Source organism: Glycine soja, chromosome 3 (assembly GCF_004193775.1).
Source record: "Glycine soja cultivar W05 chromosome 3, ASM419377v2, whole genome shotgun sequence".
Lineage (NCBI taxonomy): Eukaryota > Viridiplantae > Streptophyta > Magnoliopsida > Fabales > Fabaceae > Glycine > Glycine soja.
The window spans coordinates 34,888,797-34,911,665 of NC_041004.1; the positions used below are offsets into that span (position 1 = coordinate 34,888,797).

General features: G+C 37.5%; 1 pseudogene; it reads left to right on the forward strand.

Moving 5' to 3' along the window:
* Positions 1 to 3,489: 3,489 nt before the first annotated feature.
* Positions 3,490 to 22,461, forward strand: LOC114406568 (annotated as a pseudogene).
* The last annotated feature ends 408 nt before the right edge of the window (positions 22,462 to 22,869 follow it).

Below are 22,869 nucleotides of genomic sequence, written 5' to 3' on the forward strand. Positions count from 1 at the left end.
GGGGAATAAGATTCTCTCTCAGGAGTAGTATTATTTTATCGTATCGATGTTTGTGGATTTCTCTTTTGTTCCATCCCTAACTGCCTTTTTATAATGGAGAATAATTATTTCATACAGAAACAGGAAAGGGGGAGGGATAAATTTTAATTAATAGGTAACGTGATAGAAAAAAAAGAGACAGAAATAAAACAAGATGAGGAGGGTGTGAAGAGGATGCAAAAAATTTAGGTGAGCAAAAGCCAGAACTCTTCTACAATGTGTCATGTCCTTAATGGTTGGTTAGGAAAAAATTAGTCTCGACAGACTACACATACCTGACACCTGTAAGAATTTCCCATTGATGTTACAGTTAACGATTTCTTTAGTTGTCATAAGTATGGTATTCCATTAATTGATCCTCGTCAACCCCCAACAAGAAACTGAACATCATAATTTCTCCCATGTTCAAATTTGCATTTTCTTGTCTCACATGATAATTTATTTTCCCCAATTAACTCCTACAAGCTGGTGATATTAGTAATTTGATTTTTACAAAAATTCTAAAAGATTATAAACAAATATCTGTTTAGTGAGAAGATATTAGTGTTAAGGGCTATATATTTTATGCGTAAAAACTAAAGACTCTGAACAGAGATCTATTTTGCGTAAGAATAATGTCATACTGTATGAACTTTGACACGTCGTAGATCGATGCTTATGATGGTGAACCACACGTGAGTGTGGAATACAAAATTCATACTGTATGAGTTTGACACAGATCGTAGATGCTTATAATGATGGTGAACCACACGTGAGTGTGGAATGCAAAATTCATGCTGTATGAACTTGACACAGATCGTAGATGCTTATGATGGTGAACCACCCGTGAGTGTGGAATACAATATTACAATGTTCCACATTATAAGGGTGATAAGATGATGAATTAGAATTTTATATAAGGAGTGGAACTGAGATGAGTTGAGTCAAGCCAGACATTTTTTGACTCAACCGACAAGAATAAGCTCGGTTCATTAGAAAATAAGTTCCTTTCTTAGTTTTTTTTTTTTTTTTTTTTTTTTTTTTTTTTTTTTTTATCTCCAGCTCATTTGTTGTGGAACTGATAGCAGTATTCCTTGACCAAATGGGAAAATGCCAACTCCTAACGACACACTCATTCTTTTTCTGTAGGAAACTACACACATACAAGCTCAAACAGGCAATTGCTTCCTGCACCTCCTTTGTTGCTTCATGCAACTCCTAAAAGACCCAAAGAGACCAAAATACACCTCCATCTAACCACCCAACATCATGATGCCCCACCTCATGGCAACCACCTAACACCACGACTACATGCTAGCACCACTGTCGATCACTCTGATACAAGAAAAAAGGGGTGCATGGAGTTGAGGACAAGAGAGGTGTAAAATGTGACAACATTCTAGATACTTGATTTTAGAATTATGTAAAATAAATTACATTTCAGAAAAGTATTTTTGAAATTATGTTAACATAATTATGAAAATTCATTTATGGAATTATGCTAACATAATTCCGAAAATACTTTTCTGGAAGGTTAAATTTTTTATACATAATTCTGGAATCAAGTATCTGAAATGCTTTCATGTTTTACACCTCTCTCATGTTCTTGACCCCATGCATGCCTTCTTCCCTTACACTAGAGTTGTTGTCAATGGTGTTGGATGGTGGTGTTTGTGTGTAGTGGTGGTGTTAGGGTCGACCTTGAGGATTTAGGTGTCCTAGGCAAAGTTTATGTAATTAAGTTAACGCTAAAAGAAGTGGAAAGGAATAACATATCAAACTATCCTCTACACATTTATCATTGTGCATAAATTGTCGGTTTGTTTTTTCAAAATTGTGAATATATTTTTGTTGCGAAATAGGAACATCACTCATTAGTTGATTGATTACTATTAATTGTTTCCTAAAAACATTAGTAATTATCTCATTTTTAATATAATTTTAAAATTAGTATAAAACTTTATTTAATTTTAATATTTATATAAATTAAATACAGAAAATTGGTGTCCTTCTAAGAATGCGGCCCTAGGTTGTCGCCTGTGCTCAGGACCACCACTGGGTGGTTGAGTGGAGGTGGGGTGTCATGGTTGGGTGGAGGTGGAGGGGTATTGTTATTTGTTTGGATCTTTTTAGAGGTGTAAGAAGCAAAAGAGGTGGTACAGGAAGCAATTTTCGCACAAACCTTCTGCAAAGTCCAAAAACTCACTTGAAGCCTAAGTCCAAAATCAAGTTTGATTATTTTTTTTATCAGGACTATATGATGTTTGATTTTATTTTTTTAATCTGTATCGTGTTTCGAATTTCTTTTTTACTTAGGAATCGAAGATAATGTTAGAATGTTTATAATGACTCACTTGTTCAACTAATTAAGCTTGACTCTTGACTCTTTTACTTTTATTCTTCGTATTCTTCCTCTTTTATTTCTTTCTTATCTATTTTATTTCTAAATATAAATAAAAACACTGACCATGGTGATTAAGAGAGAAGGAGGGGAGGAAAATGTTGTAAGTTTGAATCCTTCCAACTAAGAAATTAACAACTAATATTGATCTTTAAAATAATTAATCATTGATGAGTGTATTTTTTTTTTTGTTGATAGCTCAATAAATTCATCTACTTTCATACGATAATGAGCGTATATCTTTTTTTTAGGTTATTGAGTGTATATAATTATTAAACCTCATAATTAATTAGGAGTCAAAAGGAAATTAATTTAACAATAAATTAGTCCTAGCTTCTTAAGGTTGAAACCAAGAAAATGTTGTGTTTTATTTCTTATATATAAGATTGAATGTAGTATTATATTTTATGGAGTACATTTGATTATTTGAGTCATTCATTTTTCTTTACACTCACTGGAGGATCCTTTTAGTAGGTTGTTGGGACGATTGTTCCCATAATATATTTTTTTATTTGTATGTGCAATAATAAAAAATTGCCCTCACAAAAAAAAAAGTATTGTACACATAAGATAATTTTTATTCTGTTAAAATAAATGTAAAAAATATAAGAAAAAGAAAATAAAAGAAAATGATACTAATTTTATTATTTTATCCCTTAAATTATTAATAGTCCAGCTCCTCTAATAAACATTTACACAAAGATTAAATATTTTGATTTTTTTCTCATCACATCTATTTTGTAAAAATATATGATATTTTCTTTTTATGAAAATATTATAAATTAATTTTTTTCCTGCGGAGAATTTGTTTTGGATCCGCCACTGTTTACACTTATTTTTATACACTCATAGCATTAGACTTTTATTTCATACATAACAATGGGTTAATAATAATGACCAAGATTTATATGTAAAAAGTGTAACTAAAAATAATAGTGGAATGATATTTATTGTTATTTTAGCATCTATTATGATGACAATTATCCAACAGTCCAAAAGAAAAAAAATCTAGGCAAATAGAAAGTAGAGTGCCACATATGCACACATAAATCTTCAAGAGTGCAAGAATTCTTAGTTTTTTTAGTTGCCACGACACTACAGCTTCCACCACCACTACACAATAAACTGAAAGCAAATATGGCTAAGCCTGAGAAAGTGAAAAACCTTTCCAATGCATTCATCATCATCATCTATGGCTCTTCTTCCTCCTTCTTCTCTCGGAACCCTTTTCCATATCTCATCTCAACATTATCTTCTTAATAATTCCTTTCACAATCCCATCACTCTCACACCATCATCTTTCAATCCACCCACTCATAATTATTCAAAGCAGCACCGGGACCACAGAAGCTTCAACTCCAAGCTCTTGGCTATTTCTTACAGATATTTCATTGAAGAAGAAGATGACGACGATGACAATAAAGGTGAAAACCAGAACTTTGATGAAGCAGTGGCTCTCTTCAACGGAGGAGAGTACTACAAATGCCATGACTATCTTGAAGCACTTTGGCTCAATGCTGAAGAGCCCACCAGAACACTCATTCATGGAATACTGCAATGTGCACTGGATTTCCACCACCTCTTCAACCAGGTTTTCATACATTTAGGCTTAATTACAATTTTATTTCATCGAGATTATTGCTAATTTTCTCATTTTATATATTATTTTTGCATATTTAGGCATTTCTAAAAATACCTCCATTATTTTTACATATCAACCATACATAAAATAACCTCTAAATTAAAAATACCTCCATTATAAGATTGTATTAGTTATTGAATGAAGAAGGAGATGGATGTTAGGAATTTTATATTTTCTAATTAATTAATTAGTGAGGGCTACATATTATATTTATCATCTATATTAGTTATTTATATTTATGGGCTCAAATCTAATTTGGTGAACCTATTGGACTATCATCAGAAATTAATATGGGTTTGATAAGCGGAAATCAGTTTGCCCCGTTACGTTAGAAAATAATAAAAATTCTAACAGGTTAAAGCCAAAAGTAAGGTTGTGGTCCCCAATACACTAAATCAGAAATTGTATTCTTTTTTCTCCATCTGACGAGAAATCTAAGGTCCCAAAAGAAAAACGGTGATTTGGTTGAGAAAGAACACAAAACCAATAGTTTCTTAGACTCATCAATTCCGCTGCTTATCATGGATCCAAATATTTTTCACAATCTCTCTTGATAATCTAATGTAGTATGTTTCTGGTGATTATTGGTATTTTTTTAAGATCCCTAAAATGTCAAACAAGTGGTATCAGAGCCACCATTATTGTTAGATTATTAAGAATTAAAGTTATTTGGTTTGTGTTATACCTGTATTATTTTGTTACATGAACCCTAATTTTATTTTGAGATTTTATCTTTGCAATTATAATTATGATTGTAAGTTTGGAATTTTTTTTTTCTTTTCGATCACAATATAATAATTATCATATGCGCGTTCATGTTTTGCATTCAGATTTCATGAGAAAAACTATTTTTTTTTCTCGCTCTAGAATAGTCATCCATTTTTGTTTCTCATTCACGTGTTTGTTTTTTATGGCTGTTGGTTTTGTTTCCTTATGCATGCCATGAATCCATGCCATACATGCCATGACATGATATACATGTGATACATAATCTTTGGCTTTATTATATCATCATAAGAAAATCCCGTTGCGTATCGTTAAATGCAATTTGACTTTTGCATTTTATTTTTGTTTTCTTTGTTTTTATTTGTGAATTATGTGTATTAATTGGTGATTCCCATTATATTTTAGTGTAAATTTAGAAATTACAAACCCTCAAAATTATTCCTTTTTTTATGTCTGGTAATTTTGATTGAGTTGATTGAAACAATATATTGTCAAAGCAATCTCTATTGCGTAAATTAATTTAATTAAAATTACATAGATATTAGTATAAAATTATTTATACGAATTGTGCTCAGCCTAAAGGAAGACATAATTTGGCCAAATAATTTTGTATGTGATGATAAATGTGTGACAATTATAAGGTATTTTCATGTGAATTATAGTCGGTCCAAAGAAAGACTATGATTTGACATAATTTATTGTCAATATTTGAGCATTGCGTTGAGAGTACCAACTACAAATCAATTTCTCTGTCCAAAGACTATGAATTAATGTCGTGCTAGGTATGTTGTGATGGGTTTGTTATGTGAACTATTTTGCACATTTCTTGTTATATATATATATATATATATATATATATATATATTATAACTTATTGGCTTATTTGTGAGCATGTGATTATTTTTTATTTTTATTATTATTCAGTTTCTGTTGCTAGTGCTGCAAATGTATCTGCTCAAGTGAACAATATTTCTATGCTGAATGGAACAAATTTTAAGGTCGAAAAGGAAGCCATAGAAATTGTTCTCAGTTATATGAATTTGGATTTGACACTGAGAACGAAACAACCCACTTCCACTCTAAAAGCCTCCAATGAGGTAAAAATTGAGAAATGAGATCGTTCCAATCTAATGTGCATTATGATTATAAAACGCTTTATTCCAGAAGCATTTTAGGGCTTTATTTTTGAGAATGAAAATGCAAAGAAATTTATTGATGAAATTGAATAGTACTTTGCCAAAAATGAGAAGGCGGAGAGGAGTAACCTTTTAGCTAAAGTCATCTCCATGAAGTATAAGGGCAAAAGTAATATAAGGGAGTACATAATGGAAATGTCTAACTTGGCATCTAAACTGAAAGCACTTAAGTTAGAGCTTGGTGAAGACCTGCTCGTGCATTTAGTTTTGATCTCACTTCCTGCACACTTTGGGCAATTCAAAATGAGTTATAACACTCAGAAGGACAAATGGTCCCTTAATGAGCTTATATCTCACTGTGTGCAAGAGGAAGAGAGGCTGCAAGAGACAGATGAAGAAAGAGTGTCCCAAGTACTTCTACAAGAAAGAGTGTCCCAAGTATGAGGAATTTACCTGCTACTTCTACAAGAAGTCTGGACACATGAAGAAAGAGTGTCCCAAGTACGCCACATGGCGTGTAAAGAAAGGGTTGCCTGTAGAGCCGACTGCCAAGTGATGATGAAAGATTCATATTTGTTGGCGATGGCAAAAGGGTTGCGGTGGAGACTATAGGAACTTTTAGATTGCAGTTAAAGACTGGATTTTATTTGGATTTGTTTGAGACTTTTGTTGTACCGTCTTTTAGACGGAATTTAATTTCTATTTCTAGTTTGGACAAATTTGGTTTTTCTTGTTCATTTGAAAATAATAAAGTTAGTATCTACCAGAATTCGAATTTGATTGGTTCCGGTTCCTTATTTGATAATCTATATATGTTGGATGTTAATTCTTCCTATAATGAAATACTACAAACTAATTTACACGGTACAAAAAGGAAATTAAAAGAGAATTCAGTCACTTTATGACACAAATGTTTAGGTCATATCTCTAAACAGAGAATTCAGAGACTTGTGTCGGATGAAATTCTTGAACCTTTAGATTTATCAGACTTTGAAGTCTGTGTTGAATGCATAAAGGGAAAACAAACAAACATAAGGAAATTAGGTACCGAAAGAGCTAAAACATCTTAGAATTGGTACATACGAACATTTGTGGTCCTTTTCCAACACCTTCTTGGAATGAGCAACACTACTTTATCTCGTTCATAGATGACTACTCTAGATACGGTTACCTTTATTTGATACATGAGAAATCCCAATCCCTAGACGTTTTTAAGAGTTTCAAGGCTAAAGTTGAACTTTAACTTGGAAAGAAAATTAAGGCTGTCAAATCTGACCGTGGTGGTGACTATTATGGTAGATATGATGGATCAGGAGAACAACGTCCAGGACCTGTTGCATTTTTTCTCAAAGAGTGTGAAATTGTTCTGCAATACACTATGCCAGGAAAACCTAGCATGAATGGTGTTGTAGAACGACGAAACCGAACTCTTAAGGATATGGTGAGAAGTATGATTAGTCATTCTTCTTTGCCAGAGTCACTTTGGGGAGAAGCCTTAAAGACCACAACTTACATCCTTAATAGGGTGCCAAGTAAAGCAGTTAATAAAACCCCTTATGAACTTTGGACTGGTAAAAAGCCAAGCATTAAGCATTTGCATATTTGGGGTTGTCCGGCTGAGGCACGACCTTATAGGCCACATGAAAGAAAGCTGGATTCAAGAACAATTAGCTGCTATTTTGTTGGCTATGCTGAATGCTCTCAGGGATATAAGTTTTATGATCCCACTTTAAGATCAATATTTGAAATAGGAAGTTGAGTTTAGGAATGAAGAGAACATAAGGAAAGTTGTCTTTGAGGAAGAACTTGTTATTGACAGTGCTCAAGTCCTCATACCTATTGTTGTTCAAGAAACAACTCCAGTAATAGAAAACAATGTTCAAACTATTGTTGATGACATTGTTTAAGAACAAGACAACGATGAGGTTCTTCCTCAAATACCTATACAACAACCTCAACAACCTCAAGAAGTGTCATTAAGGAGATCTGATAGAGAGAGGAGAAGTGAAATCCCTGATGATTATATTATCTTTCTCCAAGAACATGAGGATGACATTGGTTTAACAGAGGATGATCCGATTAACTTCTATCAAGCTGTTGAGGTGTTTGGCAAGTGTACCAAATCGCTCTAAGTAGTAATTCTCGGAAGTCCGAGTATCGTTTCCACAAGGATTTTATTGCACTTTATTGAATACTCTTCAATTTGTAAGTATGAAGTAAATAGTAAAAACAGGAATAAGCGCAAGAATAAATTGTTACTACTAGATCAAATAATTTAGGAAGACAATTGATGAAAATGCCAAGATCGGACAAACCTAATTGACCTACGATGCATGTATTTATGATGTTCATTACCAACACAGTTGAATTAGTTCTACCCACATCTATTAATTTTACTTGCCCCCGATGCCTCACGATGACAAGCCTATTTTAACTACCTATCTCCCAAATGCCTTTGTGATGATTCAATAATTAAAATGAATTAAGGTTAAATTCTAGATGTTGCTAAATGCATGGGCATTGGGCCATCATTCTATGCCTAGCAATGTTAGCCCGAAGATCCTTTTTTTTTTTAATTTGTTCTATTAGGTGTTACCCTTTCCTAAGCGTATAACCCTTAAAACTGATGCATGCATTACATCTTAAATCCTTATTAGGAAATACCCTCTCCCGAGAGAATAAAACCCAAAAGAAATTTAAGACATAATTGCAAGATAAAAAGAAAAGAATTAGAACATAAAACCTGGAATGAATCCTCTTTGCATTGATAACTCTTGAAGTACACCATATATCGTTGGCTTTTTAGGCCTGCCAGGCCCTAGCTAGGGGATTAGTCGCTCATGGCCATTGAGGGCTTTACAACTGGGGTAAAAGAAAGAATGAATAATAAAAGCAAAGAATATAAAGAGAAAGGGGAGAGCTCAAGCTTGGAATGCTAAGAGAAGTGCTCTGAGGCGAGGTGTACGTTCTCCCTTGGCTTGGATCTCTATTTATAGGTGTAGAAATGGGCTTTGGGCCTTCAAAAGCGCGCTTAGCGCGACACCGCGCGCTTAGCGCATTCAGATCGTGCGCTTAGCGCCTGCTGCAGGCTTAGCGTGTGCTTCTGTTGGATCACGCGGTTAGCGCGTGGCTCGCGCTTAGCGCGCGTAATGGATCCCGCATCTTCGTGCTTAACGCCTCGCTTAGCGCCTGTGCTGCCTTGCATGCTTAGCGCGTGTTGGGCTGAGCCTGCTTCAGATTTTCTTCTTTTTCTTCACTTTTTGCTGTCTTTTTGCTTATTGTACCTTTAGTTTTCATATTTGCAGCCAAAAATTCAACTTAATTACTTTTCTACCTTTTAATCACAAATAACTGCTAAATAATAATTTTTAAGCCAAAATTTGACTAATTTTCTACTATTAATTCGCAATTATTTAGCAGTTATCAAAATTCCCCAAATTAAACTTTGCTTATCCCCAAGCAAACCAAAAATAAAAGCGAATAAATTCTTAAGCAAGTTCTAAATGTTCCAACACTATCAATGGCTTTAGTTCCTCTATTCTTTGACTGGTCCCTTTCGCATTTGTCAACATCTCAAAATGAAAGCATAAAAACACAAGAGTTGAATCAGTTAGCCATCTGGAATTCAATCGAGTTTGGCTTGCCTTACTTTCCTTACAAGGCCGGTGTTTCCTTCTGCTCACAAGTGTCTGGTTTAGTGTTTGCAATTTAATAACAACCTGCAAGTAAGACTTCAGAGTTTTGCATTTCATCTCAGTTAAAGTTATCTTTAGTTACCTTTGGTGGATCACTAAGGACTTTATTGGCTTGTATCGGGGCTTGGCTATAAAAAAAAAATCATGGTTTTTCTCAGAAATTCAAACTTAGGATTATAAGAGAGCAAAATTTTCAATTCTGCCTAGGCCTTTTACTTAGCCCTTTTATTTCTCCACAACACTTTTCTTTTGACACCTCTTTTGTTCTTTTGTTTCTGCCCTTTATTATTTAAAAATTCTTTTTTTTTTTTGGAATTGGGCCTACAGTTTGTAAAAGGTGTCTTACTGTGTGCTGTACTATTGTCTTGGCCACTTATTCCTAAAATCCCCCTAAATTAAGACCTTTATAACCCTGTTTTGCTCTCTTAAAATCCTAAAGGGTCAGGATTATCATTTTATTGGCTCAAGGGTTAATTCAAAATAATTTGTTGGCTCAATCATGGGTGCAAGGGGTAAAATTATGTTGGGTTGGCTTTTTGGCTAAGTAGGTAAATAAAGCAAACATGGCCTTGATCATATCCACCTCAAGTAACTAATCTAACACTCTAAGAATGATGCAAAATTAGGAACTTAATAACAGGCATTTTCTCTCACAATTAAGTTCACACTCTCACCGGGACTAAGTAAGTATTTGGCGTACCAGTTATGACCTTGTTTCATCAAGCTAACCTTTTCCACTTTGTGCTATTCATGTTCCATTTCTTGACCTGACTTGTGCTTCCAGAACCAGTGTTTCTTCAATGATCAGTAACATCTCAAGTGTTGGACCTTTCAGAACAAGCTAAAGAATTATGACTGCTCAAGTTATCATGCACATACTGAATACTAATATTATTACTACTACTTTTTTAAATTCCCAAACAAAACTACATTAAAAACATAAAACATAAAAACATAAAAGAAAAAATAAAGACATAAAACATAAAAACATCAAAACATATTATAAGATCAGGTGCTGCCTCCGCCCAAGTCTGCCCATGGGCCCCAATCAGCTCCAGCCAAGTTAGCAATGAGATCTTCATCAACTGTAGGATCCTCAATAGCGGCTCTAGAAGGCTCTTCCCCCCTGTCAGTGGAGGGCTGGTCTCCTGGCCAGGCGACCTGCTGACGATAAGCCTCTAGAGTGATGAGCGGTGGGTCCATCTGCAGGTGCAGGGACAGCTTGTGCATGTTCTCCATAATGAGTTGCTGTCCCATGTGAATGGACCTCAACATCTGACCATGCATGTCCAAGGGTGCTAAGGTGGATGCAAGTGAAGGGCACGGTCCCTGGGAAGAAGGCTGAGAAGGGGGCTGGGGAGGAAAAGGAGCCTCTGATGCTGACCCTGGGCTCTGGTGCGTGGACGGCGAACCCTTGGAAATGTGATAGAGGAGTCTGCGGGGTTCCATCTGTTCTTCCGAATATAAGCAAGGTTGATCACAAGACTGAGTGACCCAAAAATTAGGGTATCAGAGACAACCCCCTGAATGTCACACAACGTCGTGATCAACGCTGGAAACCCGAGCCTGGAAGTGTTGGACTGGGCAATTTGGAGAGAAATAAGGCTGCCCAGGTCCAAGTCCATCTTCATCACCAAGCCGTATATGAGTCGGGCCCTGTCAACATTAATGTCAGAAGTGTGAGAAGTAGGAGCAAGATTAAAATACGAAAGGACACTCCATGTCTGAGCGAATGTTGTCAGATCCTTCCGCAGCAGCTTCCACGGGGCACCATCAACATTCAGCACAAAATGCCCCCCTGGTGTGGACAAGGTGGAAAGGATGGCGTCGTGATCAGGAGGAGTGCAGAGGTACTGGGAGTAGGCTGGATACTCTTCCCCATCTGCCAGGATGACCGGGGTGTTAAGGAAATCATTAATCGTCTCAACATCAAATCTGACCACCTGTCCTCGAACCCTGCAAAACTTCGGACTGCGATCCTCTGGATCATATAGGTTGGAGTAAAACTCCTTCACCAGAGCAACATCAATCCTCTTCTCTAGTAATCAGGCCAACACCTGGTCCCATCTGCGCCTCTGGAGCTCCTGGAGGAACTCGTTAAACATCCCAGGTGCGAGCTCTACATTCCTCTCCGGAAGAATGTTCCGGAGCTAAATGTTGTCCTGGTATCTATTCCGGAGCTCTACATCCCAGCGCTTAGTTTATTTTCTTTAGCTAGACAGTAGGCCTTCTCAAGGGTCATTCAAGTAGATGATGGTCGTCAATCGCTCTAGTTGTCCTTCGTTATAAAGCTTTAAGCGCTGTCTATTGATGATCCATTTCTTCTCAAAGTTCTCCTCTCTAGGGTCCACCAATTCTACTGCTCCTTGAGGTCTGACTTCTTTGATTATGAACGGCCCTGACCACTTGGACTTTAGCTTACCTGGGAATAGCCTTAGCCTTGAGTTAAAGAGTAATAACTATTGCCCTGGCTGGAATTCTTTCCTTTTTAGCTTATTGTCATGATACACCTTCATCTTTTTCTAGTAGATTCTGGATGACTCGTAGGCGTTTAGTCTCATCTCTTCTAGTTCTAGCAACTGTAGCTTCCTCTTTTCTCTGCATGTGTTGTTATCAAAGTTGAGCAACTTGAGAGCCCAATATGCTTTGTTCTCCAGCTCCACTGGTAAATGACATGCCTTCCTATACACTAGCTGAAATGGTGATAAGCCGATGAGAGTCTTGAATGCTGTCCTGTAGGCCCAGAGAGTATCATCGAGCTTCAAGGCCCAATCCTTTCTTGATGATGCAACTTTCTTCTCCAGGATTCGCTTGAGCTCTCTGTTAGAAATTTCTGCTTGGCCATTTGTCTGAGGGTGATAAGGTGTGGCCACCTTATGTCTTACATTATAGTGCTCCAGAACTTTTTTCAACTGATTGTTGCAAAGTGCATTCCCCCATCACTAATCAAGGCTCGTGGGACTCCGAAACGGGAAAATATGTTCTTCTTCATAAATTTTATCACTACCTTGGTGTCGTCTTTTGGCGTGGCTATGGCTTCCACCCATTTGGAGACGTAATCCACAGCTACTAAGATGCAGACATTCCCGTATGAAGAAGGAAGGGGCCCCATGAAGTCTATGCCCCAACAGTAAAAAATCTCTACTTCCATGATATTCTGCAAAGGCATCTCATTCCTTCGAGATATCCCCCCTGTTCTCTGGCATTTATCACAACAATGCACAAACTTGTAAGCATCTTTAAAAATAGAGGGCCAGAAAAAACCTGATTGTAGCACTTTTGCTACTGTTCTGTCCCCACTGTGGTGTCCACCATAGGGTGAATTGTGGCAGTGCCAAAGAATGCTCCGTGCTTCCTCCTTTGTGACACATCTCCTTAATAGATTATCAGCTCCTGCCCTGAACAAATGAGGATCATCCCACACATAGAAGTGTGCATCGTGCAAGAATTTCCTCCTCTGATTCCAATTAAACTCCTCTAGAATGACTCCCGTGGCTTTGTAGTTAGCCATGTCTGCAAACCAAGGTCTGGTGGTAACCTGCAAAAGAAACTCATCAGGAAATTCTCCTTTTACCTTTGGTTCTTCCTTGGTGACTTCTTCATTCTTTAATCGGGATATATGATCGGCTACCACATTCTCGGATCCTTTCTTGTCCTTGATGATGATGTCAAATTGTTGTATCAATAGGACCCATCTAATCAACCTCGGCTTTGAGTCTGTTTTAACGACCAGGTGCTTGATGGCAGCATGATCTGTGAAAATGGTGACCCTCGGCCCTATCAAGTATGACCTGAACTTCTCCAAGGCAAAGACAATGGCTAGCATCTCCTTTTCTGTGGTTTCATAGTTTAGTTGTGCTTCATTAAGGACCTTGCTAGCATAATAGATGGCGTGGAATACCTTGTTGTGCCTCTATCCTAGAACTGCTCCTACTGCATAATCATTGGCATCACACATTAGTTCAAAATCTTTACTCCAGTCTGGTGCAATCATTACTGGTGCAGTGGTGAGCTTATTCTTCAGTGTCTGAAATGCCGCTGAACATTCTTCATCAAACTTAAAAGCCACGTCCTTATTCAACAGATTGCTTAAGGGCCTGGCAATCTTTGAAAAGTCCTTGATGAACCTCCTGTAGAAACCTGCATGCCCTAAGAAACTTCTGACGCCTTTAACATTCAGTGGTGGTGGCAAATTCTCAATGACGTCTATCTTTGCCCGATCAACCTCAATCCCTTTAGCTGAGATCTTGTGGCCCAAGACTATGCCCTCTCGAACCATGAAATGACACTTTTCCCAGTTTAGTACCAAGTTAGTCTCTACGCACCTCTGTAGTACCATCTCTAGGTTCCTTAAGCAGCTGTCAAATGAGGGTCCAAAAATCGAGAAGTCGTCCATAAATACCTCGATGCTCTTCTCCACCATGTCTGAAAAAATGGCCAGCATGCACCTCTGAAATGTGGCTGGTGCGTTACATAACCCGAATGGCATCCTTCTGTAAGCAAAGATGCTAAATGGGCATGTAAAGGCCGTCTTCTCTTAATCCCTGGGGTCTACCGCGATCTGGTTGTATCCTGAATATCCATCCAAGAAACAGTAGTATGCCTGCCATGCAAGCCTCTCCAACATCTGATCCATGAAAGGTAAGGGGAAATGGTCCTTCCGTGTGGCTTCATTCAACTTGCGATAGTCGATACACATTCGCCAGCCAGTGGCAATTCATGTTGGTATCAAGTCATTCCTCTCATTTCGTACCACTGTCATTCCGCCTTTCTTAAGAACCACCTGTACTGGACTTACCCAAGCGCTGTCAGAGATGAGGTATATGAGCCCAGCCTCCAAAAGCTTGAGCACCTCCTTTCTTACCTCTTCCTTCATTGTTGGATTCAACCGTCTCTGGGGTTGTCGGGCTGGCTCGTAGTCCTCTTCCATCATTATCCTGTGCATGTAGTAGGCAGGGCTAATTCCTTTGAGATCCGATATGTGCCATCCAATTGCTTCCTTGTGTTTCTTCAGGACGCCTACCAACATGTTCTCTTCTTCTATTGTGAGTGCATTACTGATCACTACGGGCTTATCTTCCTCCAAGAACACATACTTCAGATGAATGGACAATATCTTCAACTCTATCTTCTTCTTCTTCTTGAACGGAACTTCCTTCTCTAGCGTCTCGAAATTGGCTTCTCCCTCAGGAATACTGTCTTGTTGATCCAAGTCTTCCAAGTAAGCCTTCAGATCTTCTTCCTCTTCACTGGTTAGACAGTCTAAAGCATTTACCATTTCTTTTTCCAGCGAAGTCTGTGGTGTCTCGAGAATACTGACATCTTCCTCATCAATTTCCTCCATTTTGAAGCACTTCCAACCCTCCTGTGGGTACTTCATTGCCTTGAAAAGGTCAAAGGTGATCTTCTTATTGTCAATACTCAACTCCAAGTTCCCATTCCCCATATCCACCACACAGTTGGCAGTCAGTATGAAGGGTCTACCTAAGATAAGGGGAATCTCTGTGTCTTCTTCGATATCCATGATAACAAAGTCCACTGGAAAGGTGAAGTGGCGTACCTTGACCAGGACATCTTTTACCACCCCGTATGGTCTTGTGATCGAGCGGTCGACTAGCTGGAGCGTCATCTTGGTGGGATCTATCTTCAAATTCCCAATTCTTCTGCACATTGACAAGGGCATCAGATCGATACTTGCTCCTAGATCAATGAGGGCTTTGTTTACCGCTTCCTTCCTAATGGTGCACGGGATGGTGACACTTCCGGGGTCCTTAAACTTCTTGGGTAGCTTCCTCTGTATTATTGCACTGCAGTTGCCCCCTACCACAATATTCTCGTTGTCAATATACTTCCCCTTCTTGGTGAGGATGTCCTTCATAAATTTGGAGTAGAGGGGCATCTACTCTAAGGCTTCCCCGAATGGCATGGTGATTTCTAGCCCTTTGAATATTTCCAAGAAACGTCTGAAGTAACGTTCCTTGTTCTTCTTAGTGGGTGCCATAGGATATGGGAGATCCTGTGGAAGGGCTAGTGGTTCTTCCTTCTTAGCTTCCCTTGCTCTCTGGCTCTTGGTCTTAGGTGGTGATGCCACCTTCTCTTCTTCTTTTGTCTTCTCTGTTTTCTCTTCTTCTGATCGGTCTTCTCCTTCAACCTTACCCTCCTCATGCGCTCTTCTCTGCCCTTGAGTCAGCACTACTTTGCATTCTTCTTTCGGGTTTTTCTCCGTGTTAGCCCCGAAAGTTCTAGTGGGCCGTTCGTCTGTGTCATGCGCCAGTTGGCCCATTTGAACTTCCAGATTCTGAATGGTTGCATCCGTGCTCTTTTGATGTGATCTTGTCTCCTAGATGAATTGCAACATCAATTCCTCTATGTTGGTTGGCTTCTCTTGCTGATTCGGACCTTGGCTAGGGTGTTGGTATGGTGGATGGTTCCTTTGCTCCTTATATTGATTTCCTTGATTCCTTCACCCTAAGCCTTGCGTGAAGTTTCTTCCTTGATTGAATCCTAGTGGCCCGTGATTAAATCCCATTGCCCCTTGATGGAATCCGAATGAATTTCCCTGGTTGTAGTCCTGGAATCCGTGGCGATTTGGTGTGCCCATATAATTTACTTCTTGAGAGGAGTCTTGTTGGCTTACAAATTATCCAGGCTCATGGGTCCCTCTACATGTGGGGCATCCATCTACCTGCAAAACAGAAGAGTGAGAAGAACTTACCGCTTGTAATTGTTGAGGCAGCTTGCTGAGGGTTTCGGTGTGGGCTTCTATCTACCTTGTCAACAGCTTGTTTTGTGCCAAAGTTGCGTCTTGCGTGCTGAGCTCCATGAGGCTTCTTTTTGTGGGAACATAAGTGTGATCGCAAAGGATTGCTTGATCGCTAGCCGCCATGTTCTCGATGAGCTCCATTGCTTCTTCGGGAGTCTTCAGCTTGATCTTCCTTCCTGTGGATGCATCTAGTAGTTGTTTCGATTGAGGTCGCAAGCCATCGATGAATATATTTAGCTGTACTAGCTCGCTGTATCCGTGTGTCGGCGTTTTCCTTAGCAATCTGTGGAAACGGTCTAGTGCTTCGCTAAGGGATTCATCCGGAAATTGATGGAAAGAAGAAATCTCCATCTTTCCTTCGACGGTCTTTGACTCTGGGAAGTACTTCTTTAAGAATTTTTCCACTACTTCTTCCCATGTTCTTAAGTTGTTGCCTTTAAAGGAGTGCAACCATCTTTTTGCCTCTCCTGCTAGGGAAAAGGAGAAGAGGTTAAGACGTATCGCATCTTCTAGAACTCCGGCGATTTTAACGGTGTTGCATATCTCTATGTATGAGGCTAGATGCACATTTGGATTTTCATTTGGAAGACCATGGAAGAGGTTCCCTTGAATTAACTAAATAAAAGAGTGCGGGTAGGAGATGTTGGCTGCTTGGACCTCCGGTCTTGCAATACTTGTGAAGAACTGAGGAGTGGCGGTATTAGAGAAGTCTTCTAGTGTGACTCTTCGTGCCGGTTCCCCGTCCATCTGAGTGTGATTTGGAGAAAGAGGAGGTGAGGTGTAACTGCTTCCTTCTGTGTCTTGCTCCCTTCTTCTTCTTGCAGCGTTGTTACGCCGGCAAGTAGCTTCAATTTCTAAGTTAATAGGAACAACGTCTCCAGATGCAGTTCTACCTCGCATAAAAACAAGAAGGCACTACCCGTGCAATTTATGGGAGAAGAAAGAAAGGATAGAAGAAAGAGTAAAGTAAATAATACTAACAGAATGAGCCAAGAAAAGAAGAATTGGGCTTACAAACTGATATAGTATGGCAATTAAGTGCGAGAATAAAATCCCCGGCAACGACGCCAAAAACTTATTGAGGTGTTTGGCAAGTGTACCAAATCGCTCTAAGCAGTAATTCTCGGAAGTCCGAGTATCGTTTCCACATGGATTTTATTGCACTTTATTGAATACTCTTCAATTTGTAAGTACGAAGTAAATAGTAAAAACAGGAATAGGCGCAAGAATAAATTGTTACTACTAGATCAAATAATTTAGGAAGACAATTAATGAAAATGCCAAGACCGGACAAACCTAATTGGCCTACGATGCATGTATTTATGATGTTCATTACCAACACAGTTGAATTAGTTTTACCCACATCTATTAATTTTACTTGCCCCAGATGCCTCACGATGACAAGCCTATTTTAACTACCTATCTCCCAAATGCCTTTGTGAAGATTCAATAATTAAAATGCATTAAGGTTAAATTCTAGATGTTGCTAAATGCAGGGGCATTGGGCCATCATTCTATGCCTAGCAATGCTAGCTCGACGATCCTTTTTTTTTAATTTGTTCTATTAGGTGTTACCCTTTCCCAAGCGTATAACCCCTAAAACTGATGCATGCATTACTTCTTAAACCTTTATTAGGAAATACCCTCTCCCGAGCGAATAAAACCCAAAAGAAATTTAAGACATAATTGCAAGATAAAAAGAAAAGAATTAGAACATAAAACCTGGAATGAATCCTCTTTGCATTGATAACTCTTGAAGTACACCATACATCGTTGGCTTTTTAGGCCTGCCAGGCTCTAGCTAGGGGATTAGCTGCTCATGACCATTGAGGGCTTTATAACTGGGGGTGAAAGAAAGAATGAATAATAAAAGCAAAGAATATAGAGAGAAAGGGGAGAGCTCAGGCTTGGAATGCTGAGAGAAGTGCTCTAAGGCGAGGTGTACGTTCTCCCTTGGCTTGGATCTCTATTTATAGGTGCAGAAATGGACTTTGGGCCTTCAAAGGCGTGCTTAGCGCGACACCGCGCGCTTAGTGCATTCAGATCGTGCGCTTAGCGCCTGCTGCAGGCTTAGCGTGTGTTTCTGTTGGATCGCGCGCTTAGTGCGTGGCTCGCGCTTAGCGCGCGTAACGAATCCTACATCTTCATGCTTAACGCCTCGCTTAGCGCCTGTCTTGCCTTGCACACTTAGCGCGTGACGCGCGCTAAGCGCGCATGTTGAGCTGGGCCTGCTTCAGATTTTCTTCTTTTTCTTCACTTTTTGCTGTCTTTTTGCTTATTGTACCTTCAATTTTCATATGTGTAGCCAAAAATTCAACTTAATTACTTTTCTAGATTTTAATCACAAATAACTGCTAAATAATAATTTTAAAGCCAAAATTTGACTAATTTTCTACTATTAATTCACAATTATTTAGCAGTTATCACAAGTCATGCGTAGTTCTAACTCTCAAAATTGGATCAATGCCATGAAAGATGAGATGAAATCTATACAAGACAATGACGTTTGGGATCTCGTCGAATTGCCTAAAAGTGTGAAACCTATTGGTTACAAATGGATATTTAAAATCAAAAGGGATTCAAAGGGCAATGTTGAGAGATATAAGGCTCGCCTAAGGATTTACCCAAAAGGAAGGCATTGACTATAAAGAAACCTTTTCTCCAATATCTTCAAAGGATTCTTTTAGAACAATAATGACACTGGTAGCTCATTATGATTTAGAGCTACATCAAATGGATGTTAAGACTATGTTTCTAAATGGTGACATTGAAGAAACAATTTATATGATGCAACCAGAAAACTTTGTATCAGGTGACTCAAAGTCTATGGTTTGCAAACTAAATAAGTCCATCTATGGTTTGAAGCAAGGTTCCCGTCAATGGTATTACAAGTTCCATCAAGTCATTACCTCATATGGTTTTGAGGCAAATGCAGTTGATGATTGTGTATACCACAAGTTTAGTGGGAGTAAATACTCATTCTTGGTGTTATATGTCGATGATATACTGCTTGCTAGCAACGATATAAGCTTCTTACAAGAGACTAAGAAATTTCTGACGAAAAATTTTGAGATGAAAGATCTTGGGGAAGCCTCTTTTGTATTAGGAATAAAGATACTAAGAGATCACTCTCAAGGTATCCTAAGGTTGTCACAAGAGAGTTATATTGATAAGGTCCTAGATAGATTCAGCATGAAAGATAGTAAACCAGGAGATACCCCGATAGCTAAAGGAGACAAATTTAGTCTCAAACAATGCGCCAATAATGACCTTGAAAGAATAGAGATGCAAAAGATTCCTTATGCATCAACAGTATGAAGTCTAATGTACGCTCAAGTTTGCACTCGTCCCGATATAGCATTTGTAGTAGAAGTTCTGGGTAGATATTTGAGTAATCCTGGAATGCAACATTAGAAAGTAGCAAAACGTGTGATGCGTTACCTAAAGAGAACAAAATGATACATGCTCACTTATCAGAAGTATGAGAATTTGGAGATCATTGGGTACTCAGACTCTGATATTGCTGGATGTCAAGATAGCAAACACTCCACATCTGGATACATATTTATGCTGGCTGGAGGAGCTATCTCTTAGAAGTCTGCTAAAAAAACTCTCATAGCTTCTTCGACCATGGCCGTGGAGTTCATTGCTTGTTCTGAGGCATCCAACCATGGGATATGACTGAGAAATTTTGTCACTGGTTTGCGTGTGGTTGACGACATTGAAAGACCATTAAAGATTTATTGTGACAATAACTCAACAGTTCTTTACTCCAACAACAATAAGAGTGCAACCAAATCAAAGTTTATTGACATCAAGTTTTTGGTTGTTAAAGAAAGAGTTCAGAATAGACAGATTTCCATAAAACATTTAAGGACTAATGATATGCTAGCTGACCCATTTACGAAAGGTTTGGTACCTAAAGTTTTTCATGAGCACACTGCTCATATGAGAGTAATTCCTTATAGTACCTTAGTCTATATATGCCTTATGTTGTTCAGATATTTGTATAGATTGATTTTCTATAAAATAAAGTTGAAGGTTATCATTTCATTCTGAGCTTGTTTTGTTTGTAATATTTATATTGTGTTTGGATTGATCTCTATAAAGAATAAAGTTTGGACTAGTTGGAAATGAACATGAATGAGATCATATTGCATGTTATTTTCATGCCGCTTATCCATATTTGATCTATGTCATCAAGTATATGTGACATTGGTGATCATTGTGGCTCAATCATGTTGAATTGTGAGGAAAAATGCTACAATGGTTTTGTGTTACTATATAAGATGAACCAGATTGTTTAAGGAAATTCTAAAAGTAAATAATATACGGTTGCGCGCCTAAAGACTTTTGCAATATAAATGATTAAGGTTAATATGAAGTTCAAATGAGAGATTGTTAGGAATTTTATAATTCCTTATTAATTAATTAGTGTGGGCTACATATTATATTTATCATTTATATTAGTTATTTACATTTATGGACTCAATAAAAGTGATCTAATTTGGTGAGCCTATTGGACTATCATCAGAAATTAATATGAGTTTGATAAACGGAAACTAGTTTGGCCCGTTACGTTAGGAAATAATGGAAACTCTAACAGGTTAAAACCAAAAGCAAGGTTGTGGTCCCCAATACACCAAATCAGAATTTGTATTCTCTTCTCCCCATCTGACGAGAAATCTAAGGTCTTAAAAGAAAAACGGTGATTTGGTTGAAGAAGAACAAAAAATTATCAGTTCCTCAGACCCATCAATTCTGCTGTTTATCATGGATCCATGTATTTTTCACAACCCCTCTTGATAATCTAACGTAGTGTGTTTCCGGTGATTACTGATATTTTATTAAGATCCCTAAAATGCCAAACAATGGATGCAAACTTAAAGAGTTTGAATTCCTCCCCTAATAAAAATTAACAACTAATATTAGTCAATAAAAAAATATACATAAAATAACCTTAACCCACTATAGTCAGTTCAATGATAAGGGAATCTGAGTAGTATGCATGATATATAACTTAGTTTGATTTGATCTTCAATATCACTATTGTATACATAAAGTAACCTTAAAAATAACAAAAATGAAGTACAATATAATTATAATTATCATTAGAATAAATTACACACACATTTAAGGAAGTCAGTATAATTGTTCCTTTTATTTAAGATATGGTTTGTTTCATCATGAGTTATTGTCTTAAAAAAATTGTTCATGGGCTGAACAGAACCATAGAGGAGCCATGATGCAGTTGGGGGAAGGACTATGTAAACTGAGAAAGATGGAATTCTCAAATGGGCCATTTCAAAAGTTTGAGAAAGACATCTCAGCTGTTTTGGATTTTATCTACCAAACTCACAGATAGATTTAGCGGCATGTGAGTTATTCTAACCTTTAAATGACATGCAATTAATTAGTGTGTTTTTTTTTTCTTAGCACTTCGGTTCATGAGGGAAAAATGATTTGACTAATTCAGAGTTCGACCTAAAGATAAGTAAAGTCCGACAAAAAATTATTTCTATCAAGGATCAAATTTGGGTAATATCAAAATAATTTAACCTTAACTTCAATATATTAATTATTTGTATTCAATCACTTGTTTTGTAATTACATGCAATTTTTGTTTTCCTTTAAATTTGAGCAGGTAGTGATGATATGTGTGTTGCAATGGATCCAACAGAGAGATCTTACCAACTTCTAAGAGAATATGCTTCAGGGCAGCGTGTGTATGATCTAGAACTTTGTAGTGATGCATCAGTGTACATTGTGTTCTGCCCTCAAGGGTCTAATAATGGTGGTGCCACTAAAGCCCCAAGGGTGAAGCTTCCAACACTTAAGGCTACCACGGAACATCTTGTAGCCTATGAATAAAAGTGAACATCTTTTCAAGACCAATGTTATGTCTAGATCAAACCACATGCAATATTTGTTCTTTCCTTATGTTTTGCAATGATTTCATAAAGGACTTTTGTCAAAACCTTATGTTTTGCAATGATTTCATAAATTAAAAGTAGTCACAAATCACAATATGCCAAAACCTAATGTTTTGCAATGATTTCATAAAGGACTTTTGTCAAGACTACTGAAGATACTAGACTGCACAAAATATGTATTCGTGTATTTATGTAATCTTGAAACGGGCTGAGGAGAGGAGTTTGGATGTGTCTGGAACAACTGCGAAAATTAAATTATTTTAATAATCAAATATATGTTATAATTGATTATATGTATATATGGATTATCTTTATAATTGATTATAATCAGAACATTTTTTTATCATTTCTGCCTATTTTGCTTATAATTTAGCATACCTCTCTTCATATGCTAGGTTTAAACAACCTTTTTTATTTTTATTTTTTATAACAGTTTAGACAACCTTTGTAAGAACTAAAAAAAATGTATATATATATTAATTACAGTATACTCTCATGACTTAGCTAATTTTCAAATTTTCACTTTAGTTTAAAAATACTTATGCGATAAACAAA